The following is a 19,438-nucleotide window of genomic DNA, read 5'->3' on the forward strand; positions in this document are numbered from 1 at the left end:
ACCCATTACCCTTCCAATTCCCTCTTTTGGAATATTGCAGTTCTGGGGATTCTTTACAGAAAAAAAGTGAATTTCTGATATTCTCAAGAAAATAGCTATTTCTACTAAATGAATATGTGAACACATTAGCTTTTTAGTTTGAGTCTGTTTCATTATATTTTTTACTGATTTGGGAAGAAGTAAAATGGATAATTCTGCTTTTTTTATTAAAATAATATAAAAACATAGTTAAACAAGGGAAGCTTATTAACTGAAGACTGCATTATCCCTCTCTTGCTGCCTACGGTTAGATAGACTTGTTTATGAAACTGTATTATATATGTTGCAGTTATAATTATTTAAATGACTGCTTCACAATTGCACTGATATGGGAAAAAGTTATAAGAAATCACTATTCTGAGATGCTTCATCCTGTATTAAAGTAACAACCATGTCATTTATGACATCAAAATTTGTGTGATAAACAAATTATCTCTAGGTCTCTTTATGACCTATTGGACTGACAGGAAAAAAACAGCAAGAAAAATGTAAAGCATTTTACACAAAGGTGATCAAAGACGACAACCAATTTCATTTAAAAACATCTTTTCAATAGATTTTTGCCTTGAGACTTTTGAGTAGAAATTTCAATTTCTAATTTCAGAAGATATTAGTTGGACTTTGTGCTTGGTTTCAGAATCCTGTGCCCCCAATCCTCACTTTACTAACTAATTGCTCTGTGGCACTGAAGAATAGCTGAAGCCTTCTATTTCTTGGATAAAGACAATGCTTATAATCTGTGAAGTACATTATGCCCCTCTAATGACAAATATGCCCAAGACTTAATGGATATTTTATAAAACTTCCCATGAGGAAAATAGCTGATGTGAAATTGCCAGTCACTCTACAGTGTTTTTCTAAAACACAACATTCCCTTCTCCCAGGAGAAAAATAAAAGTTCTGCTTAATTGGAACCAATTCTTTCAAATAATGTCATGAAGTCCTAATGCTAACTTCCCTTATTACTCCCTGGGAAGGTGGTATAATCAGTAGTAAGAGCACTCACATAGACATACTAAACTTCCAGACAAGTTGAAACCCTAACTCTTCATTTCTACTTACCTACCTGTGTGATCTTTGTTAGGTAATTTCATTTCTTCACACCTTTTTTCCTGGTCTGAAAGTGAGGAACATGCACTAGGATATCTTTGGGCATCAAAATGAGTTAGAAACAGACCAGGAACTAAGTAACTGACAACAATGTAGGCAATCTTCATCAATGATAGCTTGGTATTAAAAGAAGGGAGGGTCCAAGAGAAGTTATGAACATGTCAAGAGAAGAGAATCCTAGTCAACCAAAAGGGGTCAGGCTGTTAAATAAAAACAGCCTTGTCTGTTTATCATTTTACCAGCATATTATTTATGACACTAATAAAGACTCTACAAACTTTTACATAGCTGATTTTGCTGGTTGAAATAAAAAAGTTATTGATTGGTTTGGTTCAACCTCAACACATCAAAGGAGCTGCAATGTGGAAAAGGAGAGGTCTGTACTTTCTCTTTACTTCTATTGGTTCCTTCTTTCATAACTCCTAGACCACTGGTTATTGATAGATCTTGGGTACTGGCTGTTCAGACATTTATTTGCCTTTGATATGTGAAGTTCCTGTTCCCTTACAGAGTTATTTTGTAAATCAAAAGCTAAGTCTTGTTTGTCTGCAGGTTAGGCTTTATTTTCTAAGCTGCTAAGGAGCAGATTGTGATGTCTAGGAGCAATTTCATTTGGCCTGATTCCCATTACACTCCTCTTAGGCCACTCAGTAATTTCATAATGAAATCAGTAAAAGTTTCAAACTGCATGATTCCCAAAGAAGAGATATGAGAAGATGCCATATGCCAGTCTTGCAGAGCTCAAAGGACATTAGGAGTAGAACACTGAATATATTTTCAATTTTTAAAAATGTGTTAATTTTGTTGATCTTCTTCTTCTCTTCTCTGTCTCTCTCTCTCTCTCTTTCTCCCTGTCTCTTTTTTTCTCTTTCTCCCTCTCTTTCTTAAAATGCTTGAGATTACAAAAGAAGTCAATTATATTGAAATTACAGTTATTGATTTTTTTTAAGTCGATGGACCCCAGCCTTAGAACTCAGACCTATACATTCTGGAAATTAAGAAAGGTATTATAGCAAAGTATTCTCATTTTAGGATTCATTTGGTGCTGAGCAAAAGTTATCTGGTTCCTTGCCAAGCCTTATTGAATCCAGGTATGTATACATCATATTATTATATGTGGATTTTGAACATTTTCCAAAACATATAATCCCTTGAGTCAAAAATCATTTTATTGTGAAGCATAAGCCATGTCTCAACACTATAGACTTTTATTACTTATTTGATTCTAATCTTTATTAGAGAAGCATGAAACTGGTAGATGCCTAAAGCTTAAAAAAATAATAACAACTATATACTGTGTACATTTAGAGAAAATTTTTCATTACAAACTGTCCCACTGAAAATTATTTATCCATTTATGTCCTTGTGAATAATAGTACTTACCATGGCATCTCTAACTTTTTATATACTCTCTATTACATATATGTGTGTGTGTGTATCTTTATATATCTCTACTTTTTATATATCTTATTTGTACATTATTGCTTTCATGTTTTCTTCCTTCATTGGAATGTGAGCTGTTTGAGGACAAATATTGTCTTTTATCTATGTTTTTAGCACCAACAATTAACATCATGTATGGCACAGAGTAAATATTTAAAAATAAAATGTTTACTGACTGAATCTAAGAGAAATTTTAATGGTGACTTATAGGCTTGAAGTTAATTTTTTCTTTGATTAAAGATAAAGTCAGGCTCTGAGTCTTCTCAAACATTAGACTATCTTATTTTAATATCAGAATTGGAAGAGACTTCAAAAGATCATCTGGTTCATTCTTTTTGGATGCCAAGCAGCAGACTATTATTACCCCAAATTAGGAAACAAGGGAGAAAAAGGAATAGATTTTCAATTATGACAAGAACACATATTGGTTGTGTTCTCATGGAAAATCAATGAATGTCTGTTCCCAATATGCTCCCCACTTTTCTTCCCACTTCTTATTGTTAATAATATGGCTCCCTGCCTTGGACACATACAAATATATACTTCAAAACATCAGACAACCATGATTTCATTCATAAATGTACTCTTTTTGGTAACTTTGGTAATATGTGCTCTATAGGCCTATATAGTTGTGGTTGAAAAGAAATTTCTTCAATTTAAAGCAACCTTCCAGTGATCCTCTTTTTAGTTTGACTGGTTCTTGGACAATTAATCCAGATGTGCATTCCTAGGCTTGTGGCATATACTTTGAAAATCTAAGTCTAACTTCATCAGTGTAAACTTTTTACAGATCACACACACACACACACACACACACACACACACACACACACACAAAACATATCTATGATGAAATATATTTTCTGTCCAAAATAAACCATATTTCTCCCTCAGACATCCCATAAAAATTAATGCGTCTAAAAAGTTAAAAGAAAGCAAACTACAATCCATTTTCCTTGATCCATTTCTTTTAGTTCATTATTACATTCATTTTCTGTTTTAATTTTAAGATGTGACAATGGCATCATTATGGATCCAATTAAATAAATTAACAACATGAGACACTTGGAAGAGAATCTAGCTGTCACTTTTCTAAAAAACAAAGCCCTATCTTAAAATGGACCTAAAACTTTAGAAAAAAACAACCATGTACAGTTGATCATAATGAGGAAAAGCAAATAATATCTGGCAAAGCATAGAAAAATTACATTGACCAGATTATCCATTTTAAAAATAAGTTAATTCCACTTTATCTATCACACTTATGATGAAAGTTCTTTTAACATTCATTTACTTTTTTTTTAAATTTAGGCACACTTTTTATCAGAAAAATATTGAGTATGAGCATTTCCTATTATTCTCTCATTATTCTTTTCAGAAGTTTTTTAAAAATAAATATATCTAGATTACTCAGAAGTATAAATGGAGGAACTTGATTTTTTCCAGATAGCCTTGTTATAGAAAGTTTTCTTTTAAACCTCAGAAAAAATTAATGTTCCTAATTATATTTCCCTTCATTATTTTATTTTATTTATTTCCAAAAATGTTTTTTGTCTTTTTTTTAATGTATGTAAAAAATAACTTATTGGTTATTATTTGAGGCAAAGTTAGATAAGTATAGAAGCCATGAACTTCAACATGATAAGTGTGATAGTTTAAACTGTTAACTAGATTAATAAATTAGTACTACTTCTGCATTAACCAGCTCTGTGACTCTAGAAAAGTCACTTTCCATTTATGTATGTCAGTTTTTTCATTCATAAAATCGAGGACTTGGACTAGATGTTATGTAAGGTCCCGTTTTATATTAACATTTTATGATTCTATATCCTAGACAATGGAGAATAAGAAATAAAAATTGTGTCCTACCTTTGAGATGTTTCTTGATACAACAAACTGAAAATATATTTTGTAATGTTTTTGTTTTACTAAATTATTTATTCTAGTCACATTTAAAGTTCCTTCTTCTTTCCCATTTCTGCGATCACCTACACTGTTAGTTCCTCACACAAAAGGCATTGATTTATTTGAGGGAAGGGGATGGTAAGTAATTTAATTTCTGCTACCCTTGCTTTGTTTGCAGGTTCCTTTGAAAGCATTTGCTTCTTAGATCCTCTTTATACCTTGACTATCCCTCTTGTTCTTCCTTTCCATAGATCAGTCTTTCTCTTTTTGGTCCCATTATATATATTATATATACAAACCCATGAAATAACTAGTTTTCTTGTTTAATCTTTTCTTAATAATTGAACTTATTTACATTTCATATCAAAAATCTACTCCTGGGTTATTGTTTTTTTGTTGTTCTTCTTCTTGATAACTCCTCTAAGTTTTGTAAGAAGTTTCATTTTTGTTTTAATGTTTGAGATCCATTGTCTTTGAGAATATAATATTCCATTTTCTTCTCCAATTTCTTGTAATTTTACAATAATCCTATGTGATTTTAATTGTCTTTATTCATATTTAAAGACTTTTCTACAAACTGACAACAAAATTTGTCATCATTAAATTTTCTTAATTTCATCACCACATCTTATATAATTTATTTGAAGTGCTCAAGTGTTATGTGCTTATTGCAGCATTAATCTATGGACTTTTTCAATTGATGCTTTGTTTATTTTTAGTCTAAAATAATTTACTTACACAATATTTTTTAATCCATGCATGATTTGATTTAAATCTTTTGAGATGCTATGTTTTTTACAGGGAACAGGATCTTTTCATTGATTCTTAACTATTGTATAACATCCATTTGTACTTTTAATAATGATTATCATTAGCTTTCTTTTGCCTAACTTTTACATTTGGAGGTTCTAAATTTAATTCATCCTTTTCACATATTTTAAAAGTAATTTTTCAATATTTTTCATACCCTGCTCATTGTTTTCAGTTCTGCATTAATCACACATTTGTTGAGGACTTTTCCCTTGGTATCTCTGAGGTTTCATTCTTTTTCTATTTCCCCCTTTTTCACTTTATACTCCCTCCTTTTTTTCTACTGCTGCAAACCACTGAGGATGGATGGGAAGGCTAAAGGCTCCTTCAACCTCTTTGGGTTTGGAGACAGTAAGTTTACAGGCTTGGGTTTCTGCTCTGAGTGAACTCTAAGGTAAAGAATCAGTCTTAGCTTGGAGCTGATTGCAAGTTGCAAGGTAGCCACTCTTATATTCTCCCATTTTCTGTACTCTCAATTCCTTCTTTATTCTAACTTGTATTCATAGTGGGCAGATCCTGCATTTGCTATTTCTTATGGAAAAGATGTGAGGAGAAGAGATATTAAGTAGAGTCCCTTCAGTAGCTGGGTAAGTATCCAGTACTTCTGTGACTTTGGACTCAATATATCACATAGAGATGAGAATAAAAGGAGAGAGAGACTAAATAGGCGATCTAAGTATTAAAGTTATCTTTTACTAATTCATAAACTTACCTAAGGGTTATTCTGTCTTATTATGAATTTAACTGCAATTATTCTACATCTAGCATATGATTTTATTTGTAGTTTAATGGGTTGAAGAGCTTTGCTGAGAGTGACTAATATATATCTTCATTTACAGTTTGTGATTTTGCATATAATTTTTGCTTCCTTATCACCATTACTTTATTATCTTTGTCTCAATTTTTAGGTAAACCAGCAATAGGCTTCAAGATTCTCTCTTTATGAAGGAGTCTTATTTAATTGTGTAAAATATGTTTCATGGGTGTTGATGTCCTAGTTATTGAGGTGAAGAAGACAGCTTCTAATTCACATAAATGTGGATTAGAATAAAGGGTAAGATTGTTGATTTCATTCTTAAAATACAAACACACTTTCTACAATCTTATGTACATCATGTAATTCATAAGTTGATGATGTTAATTTCAAAAGAATAGACTGTAAGTACTGCATATATGTCTATAGAAGAATCAAAATGAAGAGACATGATTGTACAGGCTCTGTAGTTTTAAATCGTCTGTGACTTAAAAAAAACAAGCAAACAAAAATTATGGTCATTTAAACTTAGAATGGATAATTTCCTTCAACTGTTTAGCTAAGGAAAAGCATTTTTTAAAGATTCACAATACCACAAATTGAGATACTTATCTTTTGAATTTCCATATAACTTAGCTAAAGACAAATAGAATCACTATCCTTAATTTGACAAATGCATTTCTAAATTATATTTTTAAAATTATGTACAAAGTACTGTCTCAGTAATTAGTAAATCTTTCATGAACAATGCCATAAATTGGCATAAGTGGCCTGTAATTGCATTTTTTCTGAACACATGCTAAAGAGCATCAGAGACAATTTAACAAGGAAGAAAAGGAGAAAATTTGAAATCAGAGGACATCAGTTCAAATCATAGCTCTAATAAATTTATTTGTGAAATGGGAGATTAGATTAAATTTTTATAAGTTTCCTTTTAGCTTTAAATCACAGGCCTTTGTTAACTTAATATTCTCCAAATGAAAATTAGTATGTACTTATTTAAGGATGTTAGGTATATTCCAAAATCTATATTCATCTATATGATAGACATATGATCTATGATGTAAATGATTTATAGCCATAAAATGTTACTCATAGCAAAATAATATTTCAGTGTCTGGTAATTTATAACCAAACCTTACTTTAGCATCATTAAAACCTGCTATCACATCATTTGACAGAATGGTGAGCGATGAAGAGAAATTACTACTTAAGTCCTACTTATAAATCTCTTTGGAGAATCTCGTTGCAATATTGTTTCATCTAATATTGTGCTTTCAAAATATCATTTAGAAACATTAGGCAGCAATATCTGTTTTGCATGTTTTGGCATTTTACCACCTTCCAAATCAATTGGTATAAATTAGGTAGCATGGAACTATGCTATAAATCAACAGAAATGGTATGTAACTTATGTTGCGTTTCAGCACATATTTCTGTGCTCATACATAAGCCATGTTTCAAATCAACTCTTATTAAAAATACTTAGAGCAGACAGCTAAAGAAAAACATCATTTTCTAATGCAATTTATGTGCCTCAGTTACAAATTTCTCTCTGTAACCATGCTACAACTAAGCTACTGGTAAAGTAAAAAGACAATTTATTCAACTTATTTTTAAAAATAGTATCAAAGCCTGAATGGGCTAGTTAGATTGAGTTAGATTGAATATTAACTCAGCACTTGTAATAACAATTGTCGAAATTTATGTTTTTCTTTTATATATATTATCTTATTTGTTCTTCACAAAACCTACAATAAGGTAATATTATCATTGTCTTCTTTTTTTTTTAACAGACGAGGGCACTTTGAGATGTGTTAAGTGAATTGTTCATCGATATATCAGCTGCATATGTCTTTACATGTAGATGCATATCTACACATATACATATATTCTGGAAGGAGGATCCAAACCCACATAATTCCTGGTTTTAAGCTCAGCATTTTTCACTACTGTACTTTATGAATTTACTGCTCTATAAAATCATGGTTGACAAGCTCTGCTCAGAATTTTAGAGCTTTTAAAACACTAAAAACCATGGAAATAAGCACTTTTTTCTTAATACAAGAAAAAAAAAGTATCTGAAACCAAGAAATAGCATTTTCTATAAAGAAGAAACATTTAAGACTTTTCCAATAAGATCAGGCATAAAACATTGAAGTGTACTGCCAGTACTTTTATTTGACATACTTCAAGAAATACTAATTATAAGAGAAGAAAAAAGAAATTAAAAGAATAAGCTTAGGAAGAGAGGAAATGAAACTATCTTATTTGCAGGTGTATAACTAAAATGATATTTCTACCTAAATTAATTTACAAGTTTAGTAACAAAACTATAAACTACCAGGGCATCATATAAAAAGTTAGACAAACTAATAACAAGATTCATATGGAAGAACAAAAAGTGAAGAATCTAAAAAGAAATAATGAAAAAAAAAGCAGCAAAAAAGGGCTTTAACTACTCAAATTCTACTGGAAAGCAGTAATGGTCAACACTATTTGGCCATGTTTAAAAAATACAAAAAGTAATTAACAGCAAGGGTTAGGTAAAACAAACAAACAAAAAAGACAGAAGCAGTGAAACATAGTAACATAATGATAAACTCAAGTAAGAACAAAATCTGGGAAATATGGAAAATAGGTTTAGGGTTGGAAAATTAACTTTAGATAACTTATACCATATAGCACAATAATTAACAAATGGGGACATATAAATATAAAATGTCACATCATAAGAATAATTAGGAGGAAGAACATGGCAATATCTTTTTATAACTAAGGAAGAGAGTAAAAATTCTTATGTAAACAATGCATAGAGATGACCATGAAAAAAACCGGCTTTTTCAATTACAATAAATACAATTACAATAAATTACATAAAATTGAAAACTATTTGTATAGTCAACATCAGTGCAGCTAGAATTAAAAAGGAAACAGCAACTTAGTAAAAAAAAAAAAAAATCCTTGCATGAAATAATTCTGATAATGATCTGGCATCCAAGACACATTGGCACAAATATATAAGAAAAAACAAAGACTCCTAAGGAGATAAGTGATCAAAAGTTTTCAAATTAAGAAATATAAACTCTCAAGAACCACATAAAGGAATGTCTCAAACTCTGAGATTCCCTCTCAATACCTATCAAATTCACAAAGATGAGAAAAGACTTGAAAAACTTATTTAGTCTAAAAGGGCAGGAACACTAATATTCTTGAGTAGAACTGTGAGCTACAGAAAAAAAATTTGGACCAAAGGCCTAAACTATGTATAGTTTGAGAGAAACGTGAAAATATTTATAACAGCCCTTTATTTTGCAGCGGCATATTAAAAATAGTCTTCTGGGGAAAATCTTAAATTTTGTTCTATAAATATTTTAGAATAGTTGCCCATTAATGATAGTAATTTATAGTATAGTATAATAAAAAATAGTAATCTAGAGAAGCTTGAGAAAAATTGTATGACCTGATTTAGAGTTAAATAAGACCAACCAGAAGAACACTTTACATGATGATCACAGTAATGCAAAGGAAAACAATGTTAAAAAAACAAACAAACAAAAAAAAACCTCCAAAACTCTGATCATTGCAATGATGAATCAATTAATGACTTTATAAGATGATGTGTGCCTCCTTACCTCTTAGCATAGAGGTAATGGACTCAGAGGTATTGAATGAGCATATATTTTCAAATATGGCTGATGTTTACTTTTCTTGACTATACTCATTGTTACCAAAGAGGGATTCTATAAGGGTGGGGGAAATCGTTAAGAAAGTATGAAGTAACAGAAATACTAAAAGAAATATACCAAAAATAAATAAATAAACAAACAAACAAATAAATAAACAGACAAACAAACAAACAGGAGAAAAAAAAAGAAATTCGGGATAAAAATATCATTTTTACTAACTCATTAAATTTAATATGCATTTTAGAAACCAAATTGCATGTAAGCTCAGTTTCATATGTCATTAAATGTTATTTGAATATTAATCTCATAATTGTACAGATAATTTAAAAAAAAATATATATATATATATACACTTATATGGAACTGACTTTGCTGATTAACTCTACATACAATAATTCTTTTCAAATAATGTCTTAGAGATGCAACGGGAAAAGATGAGAGAAATTGACTTTTGGTGATTACAAAAATCCTAGTTAGCAGGAACTGTAGCCCAAAGAAGGAAAAATTTTATTTAATTCAGGCTTTTGCAAAAAACCCATGTAGTTACTGAGAGTTTTGCTGGATTGAGAACTGCAAAATTTGACCCATCATAGCTAATTGCTTGCTTGGAAGCCGAGTAAAAGTGCACCACTGTTGAGAAAGCAGTCATCAGGGAAATAAAAAATACCACAAGGAATCCAGACCTCAAAATTAAATCACATTATAAATGCAGTATGTGATTCAGAACAGAACAACAACTGCTTCAAACAGGGACAGAGTAAGGGAGGAACTTATGGAAAAACAAATCTTCCCAAACCTCTTTCCACTGATGAAACAGCCATCACCTCAATTCTAAAGCACATTGGTTTAGAGAAATAAACATTAAAGAATTTAGAGTGACTAAACATTTTAGGTTTGACAATGGCATAAAATGATTCTTACAATCACAGCCTTTCAAGTCATCCATTTCTTATAAGAGTATCATGGTCAGAAGAGCTACTGCCATTATCTTATGAAACTGCATCTTATAAAAACCATTCAATGAAAAGGCCATTTGTTCAAAAATAGAACAGAAGCCTGGGAAATAATTAGTCCCTTATTCTTGCATTAAGAGGTCACAAAATCCAAAAAATGGAAGTGAGCTTAGCAATTCTTGAGGTTGGGAGTTCTAGGCCTTAGGGGCTATGGATTGTCAGGGTTCAGGGAAAGATTCCATGGGATCTGCAAACTTGAATAGGAAAAAAAAAATCTTTGTTTCAATATAGCAGTTTCCTAAATATTTTTGTCATTGAAAATATTATTTTAAGAAGAATTTTCACTGTCAAAAGGCAGTTAATAACACAAAAAAGGTTAAGAATTGGTTAAGCTGGTTGCTCCAGCTGCTTATCCAGAAAATGCAATTTTCTGATTTTGAAGCCCTAACAATTCATCTTTAAGCCTTTTTTTTTTCCCCAAAAAAGAATTGTGAGGCTGAAATAAGATGATCTTTGTTGGGAAGTCCATCTGGTTAAACAAAAAAGTATGCGAGTAGAATTATTTGGTCCTTAGCAATTCTAATAAAATAATGTGTTCTTGAGGTACAAATGAATCTTGACATGCTGCAGGCACAATCCCGGTAGTTTAAAAAGTCAGGACTTGTTTTCCCCCAGCAACCAACAGATAGTACAGACCCACAGATATTTCTTAGCTTTTTTAAGCCAAAGGCCTAAAAATGGAATCTGCCAAGGAGTTTGACATATGCCACTTAGGATATTCTAATTAATCAAAATTAAATCACTCAAGAACCTTAAAACAGTCCGCATTTGATTGAAAATAAACATTTTGAAGAGTGAAGCAAATGAAATAATGGATTTTGTGCATATTGATAGTAACAATAAACTCCTTTAAAAATAAATATATTATTTTGAACATGTAAAACAACTTTAGAGAGACATAACATTAATTAGAAGTTAAAGCTATCCTGATAAAATATAGTTTTAAAATCCAATTTGGGCTAACTTCTGACATTTCAACCCTTAATTGTTTAATCTGGACCTCAATTATTCTTGCCTCTGAGTCCTTCTTCACCCATCTCTGTCCCTATAAAGAAAAAAACCCAGTGAAGTAAGAATATTATTTAACTCTAAGATAGAGTTCAAGGAATAGGGTTAATCTACAGTTCTAAATTATTCTGTCTCCAGATGAAATGCACTACTCAATTAATATTTTTAATTAAAAATCAATCAGCTGAATCCACATCTTTTGATTTTCCTCCCCAGTTGTTACACATACTGTTTATCATCTTCTGGATAAAATCAAAAAATAATTTTACAGAAACAAAATTTCTAAGAGTTGACATTTAGATAGCAGGAGTAATTAAATCCACCATTTCTCTATAGCAAATTCAAGCTCCAGAAGATATACAGGACATCTAGTTAAATTGGGGGTGGAAGGGGAGATCAAAATCCTTTCATTGTAAATGCACTGCATAAACTATAGTGCTTATATTTATGAAAAGTAATAAGACTATGTGAAGTAAGGTAAAGAAAGGCTGGGCAACAGGCTTAGTAACAGAAGAGAGATGAGTTGTGGTCCAAGTCTAATCAATAAGCTCTTTTACATTAAGCACATCTGATTTCATCAATAGCCTCAAAACGTTTCACACATATGCTTCCTTTACTTTGATTCAATAATGGAAAAATACAATTCGTTCCTCTTTTGTCCCATCTTCTTCACCAGGAACATGAGATTGAAGAGGGAAAAGCTGACTCTATAGGGCCATGGTGGGCATTTAAATTAAAATCACTATTCTGCTATGAAAATTGACTAATGGTCTATCAGCAAATCCTCAAAAGAGGGTTAAAATGTTTTCTAGCTATATGTTGTTCAGTCCTTTAAGTTATATCTGCCTCATTGTGATTTACTTGGGGTTTTCTTGGCAGAGATACCGGAGTGATTAGATATTTCCTCCTCTGGATCATTTTATAGATGAGGAAACTGAAGCAAATAATAACTTGCTTAGAGTCAAACTGCTAGTAAATGTCTGAGGTCACATTTGAAGTCACATCTTCCTAACTATAGGCCTTGCTCTCTCTCCATTGTACCACCTATTTGCCCTTCGAGCTTGTGGGGCAATCATAATTATAATGTTAACAATAACTACAATTCATTTATGCTTTAAAGTTTATAAAGTGCTTTACATGTATTATCAGATAACGAGACTGGCCCAGGGCACCAAGTATTTAAAGAGTAATCACAACATTTTCAACTTTCTTTATGTAGAAATATATAAAGTTAGCATTTAGTTAACAAGAAAAACTAAAATAGTATTGTTTTTGTCATTGCTGTTCGTTCTTTGATCTTAAAGAGGACTAATAACATCAGGAGACTGATGTTTTGACTTTCAAGTGAATTGAATTAGTGAGGCAGGGCTGAGCAAAGTCTTCAGCCATACTTTCTCCCCAAGTCATTTGGAGTCCAGTGGCAAGATATAGGGCAAGATGATTAATAGCTCCCAAGTTACCTATTTCCAGTTCCATCATAGGGGAACTCCTTAGACCATCAACTCTAACTGTGGACAAAATCACTATTTCTCTCCCATCCCCCAGGGATGGAGTTTTGAACCTAGGATCCCTGGAGAAAGTCCATGATTTGAATGAATAATAATAAATGAAAATTACACATTTATCTTGTCTAATCTCTAATTTAAATTTGTCATTTTGTGCAATTATGAATATAGGCAACAAAAATTCTGAGGAGGGGTATATGAATTTCCCCAAACTTCCAAAAGGTCCATGACACAAAGAAGGTTAATAATCTTATTTATTTATTTATTTGGGTCCTATGAGGATTTGAAATCTGATTTCCTTTCCCCAAAGTATTCTTCCTGTTTTTTTTTTCCCCTCCCTGAAGTATTTCTGAGTTTTAAAATTGATTTGTGGGCAGCTTTGGTACTGCTTGCCTCAGGGTATGTTTTGTGGTGCTCAATGCTAGTTATCGACTTGTCTTTGGGTGTATGCCAAAAGTGAGTGTAAAAGAAAAATTCGTATCCATAACAGATGTCTGAGAAAGAATGAGATAAATTATGAGCACAGAAGTGTCATTTGTGGGGGTGGAATTCCCAAATTCTATTGCTTTTTAGGTCATAAATAGGAGGGCATTCTTACTTTACTCTCTTAATTCTCAACACCCATTCATTAACATTAATTAGAAGGCTAGAGTTCTGAACACAAATATCATATTCTGTCATATAACAAAGTTTTTGTTTTCATTTCTATGCTATCAGATCTATATATATACACCCCTAAACTCTTCTCTAAACTTCCAGTTCCCTATCACCAAATGCCTATAAGGCTTTTCAAAATGAATGCTGGGGAATCTTAAATTCAATTTGCAAAAATTGTAAAACATATCAATTTGCCTTTCCTTCCAACCCTCCCAACCCCAATCTCTGAGACTTTTACCAAAGGCAACCATCTTTTCAATTTCCCAGGCTCCTAAGCTTAGCATTATTTTCACACTACCTATTCAATCAGTTGTCAAATATTGCCACCAAAATCTCCACAACATCTCTGGCATCCATCCTCTTCTCTCTATTTACATAACCAAGACCTTACACACCAAGCTCTCAATACTTCTTATCTAAATTATTGGAAAAGCTATTTGGTCATTTTGGCCATTTTTGCCTCAAGTTTCTCCCCAATTCAGACTCCCTCCACCACACCCATGTCATTGCTGGCAAAATGATTTCCCTAAGCATAGATTTAACTATGTCTTCTCTATAAAACAAAGTAGCTTCTTATTGCTGAGTATTGGGCAGACCAGAACAAAGTTGAAATAGGTCCTGCCTTCAATGGATGTACATTCCACTGGAATACAAACAAAGCCACTGCTCCTGAACACTGAAAAGGTTTTTATGAAGAAAATCTATAACAAAAACAAATGCTTACATAGTACTAAATATAAATTACCAGACCAGGCAAGGATTATTATGTGCAAGATTGGGTTCCTATTGGCAATTTCTAATTCTGCCTACTAAAATCTAGCTTTGTCAGTTCTTTTCTAGTCAGGGCTTCAATAATGGAATTCCCAGGTTACTTTTGTCAAAAATAAGTTTGTCTATTATTCAATTTTGTAAAAGAACATTTTAAAATGGAAAACTGAAGGGAAAAAAAAAGACAGGCTTTAAATGAGAAGGAGGAACAAGAAGATTAAGGACAAGAAAATTAAAAACTAGAGGACCGCACTGGTTTCTTTCTTTTAAAATAATTCACGTAGCTTCAGAGATGATTTCATCCAAAGGACATTGGCATCTTGATCTTGACTTCAGTGCTCTACTATGTCCATGGTGCAAATCCCCTTATTGGGCCACTAGATGGCACATGTGTCATTAGTACTTGTGTCCATCCATACCTGGGCAGTATCACCCCACAAAGGAATAAATAACTCCAGATTTAGAGCTGGAAGGGACCTCAAGGCATCTGATCTAGCCCTCTCCTTTTAAAGATGAGGAAAATCTGCCCAGAGCGATTAATGATTTGTTCAAAGTCACGTAGTGTCTGGAGCAGGATTTGAACTCCCATCTTCTCTTAACACTGGAGCGTAGTATCATAAAGATCACTTTACAAAGAGGAAAAATTGATGTGTAAAAAAACTAAATAGCTTGCTCAAACTCATATAGATGGTAATGAAAAGTACACTTGCCAGAACTGCCACTATACTATCAATTAATGGGAGCCAGTGTGGGACAATGTTCCTAACTACGACTCTGCCATTTATTTCCTAATCTATGTGGTCTTGGGGAATTTCTGTACCTTCTCATGAGGGCTTTCAAATCTAGTATTCTAAATCTAGGAGATGATACTATGTATATAACACAAGACAATTTCATTCAGTTCGTATATCTTAAAAATAGCCTGGGGCTTTATATGCTATTGTTTAATTTTAACCCCAAATAATATGAGAGTCAAAAACTCTCTCATGAACAGTTCATTTTTACACAGGTCACTATTGAGGAAATGAGGGTTCACTAATGGAAGGCTTTATTTGTAGGAAATAAGTTGCTAGGAAACTGGACAAGTGAAATCATAGCAAGACTTCAGATATCAGCTCATAGAAGCTGAAATAAAATGTTCTAAATGCACCCATAAGAAGGTTACAACCATACTCTATAAAATGATAATAGGCTAATAAAAATCTAAAGATATTCCTTATCTTTTAAATTTTTTAACACAGGACTTGAGGGGTTAGAAGATATTCATAAAGGAGAGTAATGTAAAAAAATCAATTAAAAATTCTAAATGAAGGAACACAATGTTAAATGATCAAAACTGTGAGGAGGGATAGTCTTTTCTTTTTCTTCCAGTTTAGTTTGGAGTTACCAAAACTTGTCGACAAACAGAATGAGAATTAGAAGAGTAATATAGTCTGCTCGTGTTGAACATATATGACCTCACCAAATTCTTAGGTTTCCTTTAGAGATTCAACTATATTCTCCCATATTTTCCAGGAAGATCTCTGGAGTTAAGAAACTACAATAAAGAAAGAGGGACCTCATGATTGTTAATATTTCAGTGGGACCAGCACAGGACTATCAGAAGATTTAGGAATTAATTTTTGTCAGTTCACCTGGGCTCTTGGAAATCATTTTATATTGATCTAAGAAGGGATAGGTTTATAAAGAATAATACTATTTTATTAGTTTGAATATTTAAGGACTTTAAGAATCCATGATTTCATCAGTGTGGGTACTTCTTCCATGGATATAGATTACAAACTTTACATGCCTTAGTAGGGAATCTCCATTGAGATTTTTTATGTTCAACCTTCTGGCAAGAAACTACTGTGAACTTGGATATTCTGATTCTTGGAAAACAGGTATGTCACCAGGATAGAAAGGGAAACAATGGAAATGTTCTAGTGTGCAAACAAAGTTTTACTAGGATCCTTGTGTCAGGCATAGCTGAGTCAATACTGATATATCTTGCATTACAAAAGAATAGCTAAGATGCACTTTTTCTTAAGTTCTTGGTCCTTTTTCTTTTCTTAAAAAACAAATCAAAATAAAATATATATCTTAATATTTCTACCTCTCCAAAAATGCCTTGAAAGTATGTGAGGAAACAAAAAATCTTGAAGTAGAAAATGTTTTTCCCTTATCACATTTCCTATCTTTGATAATACTGATTCCACTGAAATGAGCAGGAAAAAAAAGTGTGGGAGCTGATTTAATGTCACAGGGGCATGATGCAGAACAAAGCCTGGGTTTAAAAACAGTTTGGAGAAGACAGGAGGGAATAGGAAAAACATGACCAATTGAACCTTAAACAACCAAATTATAGTTCTGACTTTCTCTGCGCTCTCTTACTTGCTTTTTTTAAACTTGCCTTTATGCAGCTCAAAGGAACAACAATCAGTGGTAAAGGTACAAAGTGGAAAATATGCCAGCAAGTGCCTACTAGACAGTAAAATTACACTCAGCAAGCCCTAAGGGATGAATGATCAGCCCAGCACCTGCCAACTAATTACAAGGATTTAAAAAAGAAAACAAATGGCAAAGGAGGAACAGTCCCTAGTACATCCATCCCTGAAGGCTCATATCTTTATTACACCAAAGACTTAGGTATGAATTTGGGTAACTCATATGCAGTTATAAATAGTGAGAGAAGCCACATACATCAGAGTTCTCCAAATAAACCCCTTTCCTGTTCTGCATTTGTTGCAAACTTTGTAGCGTTTTCTTTTTTTCCCCGGCAATGAAAAACCAAGAGAATGTTGTATACAGTAATGGCGGTACAGTTTTAAGAACAATTTTGAGGGACTTACTCATATTTACTATTATAAATACAAAATTAATTATAAAGAACATATGAAGGAAGATGATATCTGCATCTGGAGGAGGAACTAATAAACAGAAGTATATATAGAATGATTTTACATATTTACATATATATATTTGTGTCTAATGGTTTCTCTAAAGTGTGGGAGGGAAGAAAAAGAAATTTACATAATAAATTTATTATATATTTAAAAGGAATAATAATAGACTTATAGTTTCATGTGCAATCATCTTTTTATTATCCTACTATATTATGAAAATGCTTATTTTATTTCACAAACTATAAACAAAATAAATTTTTAAAAGAAATCACATGTGAAAGTGATTATAATACAGAAATACCCAAAGGATAAATAACTTATTATTTATAAAGTTCTGTCTTTACATAGGATGAGTGATGATTAAAACTCTCCTAATAACATGTACATATTATAGTAAGTTCTATGAGGGCTGTTTTTTGCCTTTTTTTTATATCTCCAGTACTTAGAACAGTATCTGGCAGAACATAGGTGCTTAAAGAATGCTTATTGAATGAACTGAATAATAATAATGCCCAATAACTGTGTTAAACTCCTCTAAATCTCTTCTCTGTTTCTTTCCAAAATAGCCATAGGCTTACTAACTATCAAGGAGATTACACAGATTTGGAATTGGAGGTAGTAGATTTGAAAATCTTCTTCAACATACATTTGCAGAAATATTAATTCCTTTGATAAGAATGTTATTAAGGTTTCAGTATTAGTTCTGTATTAATCAATGTGAATCAGTGAGTCTTCATAAGTAATTCTGTGGCTCAATTTTATCTACATGATATTGCTGCAATATACAAGAAATGCAATCTTGTCTACAATAAAGAAGCATTACTCAATTTTAATTAAAATTTTAATTCTTCTCTATCATTATAATTGGGAAATTATTTTCTTGGATCTTGGGAATTATATTGTCAATGCCAAGGAAACCAAACTGTAAAGTTCTTGGTGGTTTTCTAGAGGTCTTGGAGCAGCCTTCCTTTCAGCAGATTAATCACCACAAGAATAACCAGGTGTTAAAAGTCCAAAATTCTTTATTGTCTCCTTCCCCTGGTGCTCAGCTAGCTTTCCTGTGGCCTTCAGAGGGGACTTGGTTTCAGCGGAGAGAATGCAGGAGGCGAGGCCAGCCACCACAAGGCTGATGAAGATGGAAATGAATCTCTCTCTCCTTGGCTCCGAGAGCTTGAACTCCTGCCTCCAGTCCCCTCTTTTCTTTGGCTCTCAGTCCCCGGTTTATATGCTCCACACTGAGTATAAACCAATCATTGTATCACTAGGAAACCATTATTTGTTGTAAGATTAAATCAATCATACTGAACTTAGAGAATTATTAATCACCATGCTAAACTCTGAAACCATCAGGAAATAGGGGAATCTGGCAACAAGTCTTCCATGGTATTCCTATTCCCTTCAGTGGAGTTTCTCTCAGGCATTTAAGAGGGAAATGAGAAGATTCCAGAAAATTTGACCTATGCTAAAAATAAATCAGTGATGATCAATATCTTCCAATTAACTTGATGATGTCATAGGGACTGTACTTTGTTCAGAAAGGGACCTCTGATGGAAGAGGACATGATAGCTGGGATTACCTCTAAAATGATTCATGACTGGAAATTTGGAAGCTACATGGGAATAAGTGGGCTATACTTGACCAGAATTATCTAAACTCAGAGATTCTGGACCTTCAGTGTCTGGTTGTCTTCTGCTTGTATTTCCTTTTCTGGGAAAAAGTCAGAAATTATTAATTTTCAAAACAACTACAGACTTGGGGGTCACCTCTTGGGTAATCCCAAGTTTGAGTTCCTGAGCTCAAAGAATAGCCTCACAGAGGCAGAAATTCTTAAATACACACATATTCAAGAAG

At 32.4% G+C, this 19,438-nt stretch overlaps 1 protein-coding gene and 1 long non-coding RNA gene across 3 annotated transcripts in view; one reads left to right on the forward strand and one right to left on the reverse strand.

The window, feature by feature from the left end:
* PRKCA (protein kinase C alpha) overlaps window positions 1–19,438 on the reverse strand; it is a 488,760-nt gene that overhangs the window by 144,264 nt on the left and 325,058 nt on the right. The gene's annotated exons all lie outside the window — the stretch shown is intronic.
* LOC141538773 (uncharacterized) overlaps window positions 1–19,438 on the forward strand; it is a 180,433-nt gene that overhangs the window by 112,950 nt on the left and 48,045 nt on the right. The window contains exons 3-4 of one of the 2 annotated variants that reach the window (XR_012481124.1): window positions 6,216–6,361; window positions 7,858–9,627. This is a non-coding gene — a long non-coding RNA (uncharacterized LOC141538773). Of the gene's footprint in view, window positions 1–2,181; window positions 2,241–6,215; window positions 6,362–7,857; window positions 9,628–19,438 lie in introns of those variants that run through there. The other variant, XR_012481123.1, reaches the window with a different exon arrangement.

This window comes from Sminthopsis crassicaudata, chromosome 4 (genome assembly GCF_048593235.1).
Source record: "Sminthopsis crassicaudata isolate SCR6 chromosome 4, ASM4859323v1, whole genome shotgun sequence".
NCBI classification, from domain to species: domain Eukaryota; kingdom Metazoa; phylum Chordata; class Mammalia; order Dasyuromorphia; family Dasyuridae; genus Sminthopsis; species Sminthopsis crassicaudata.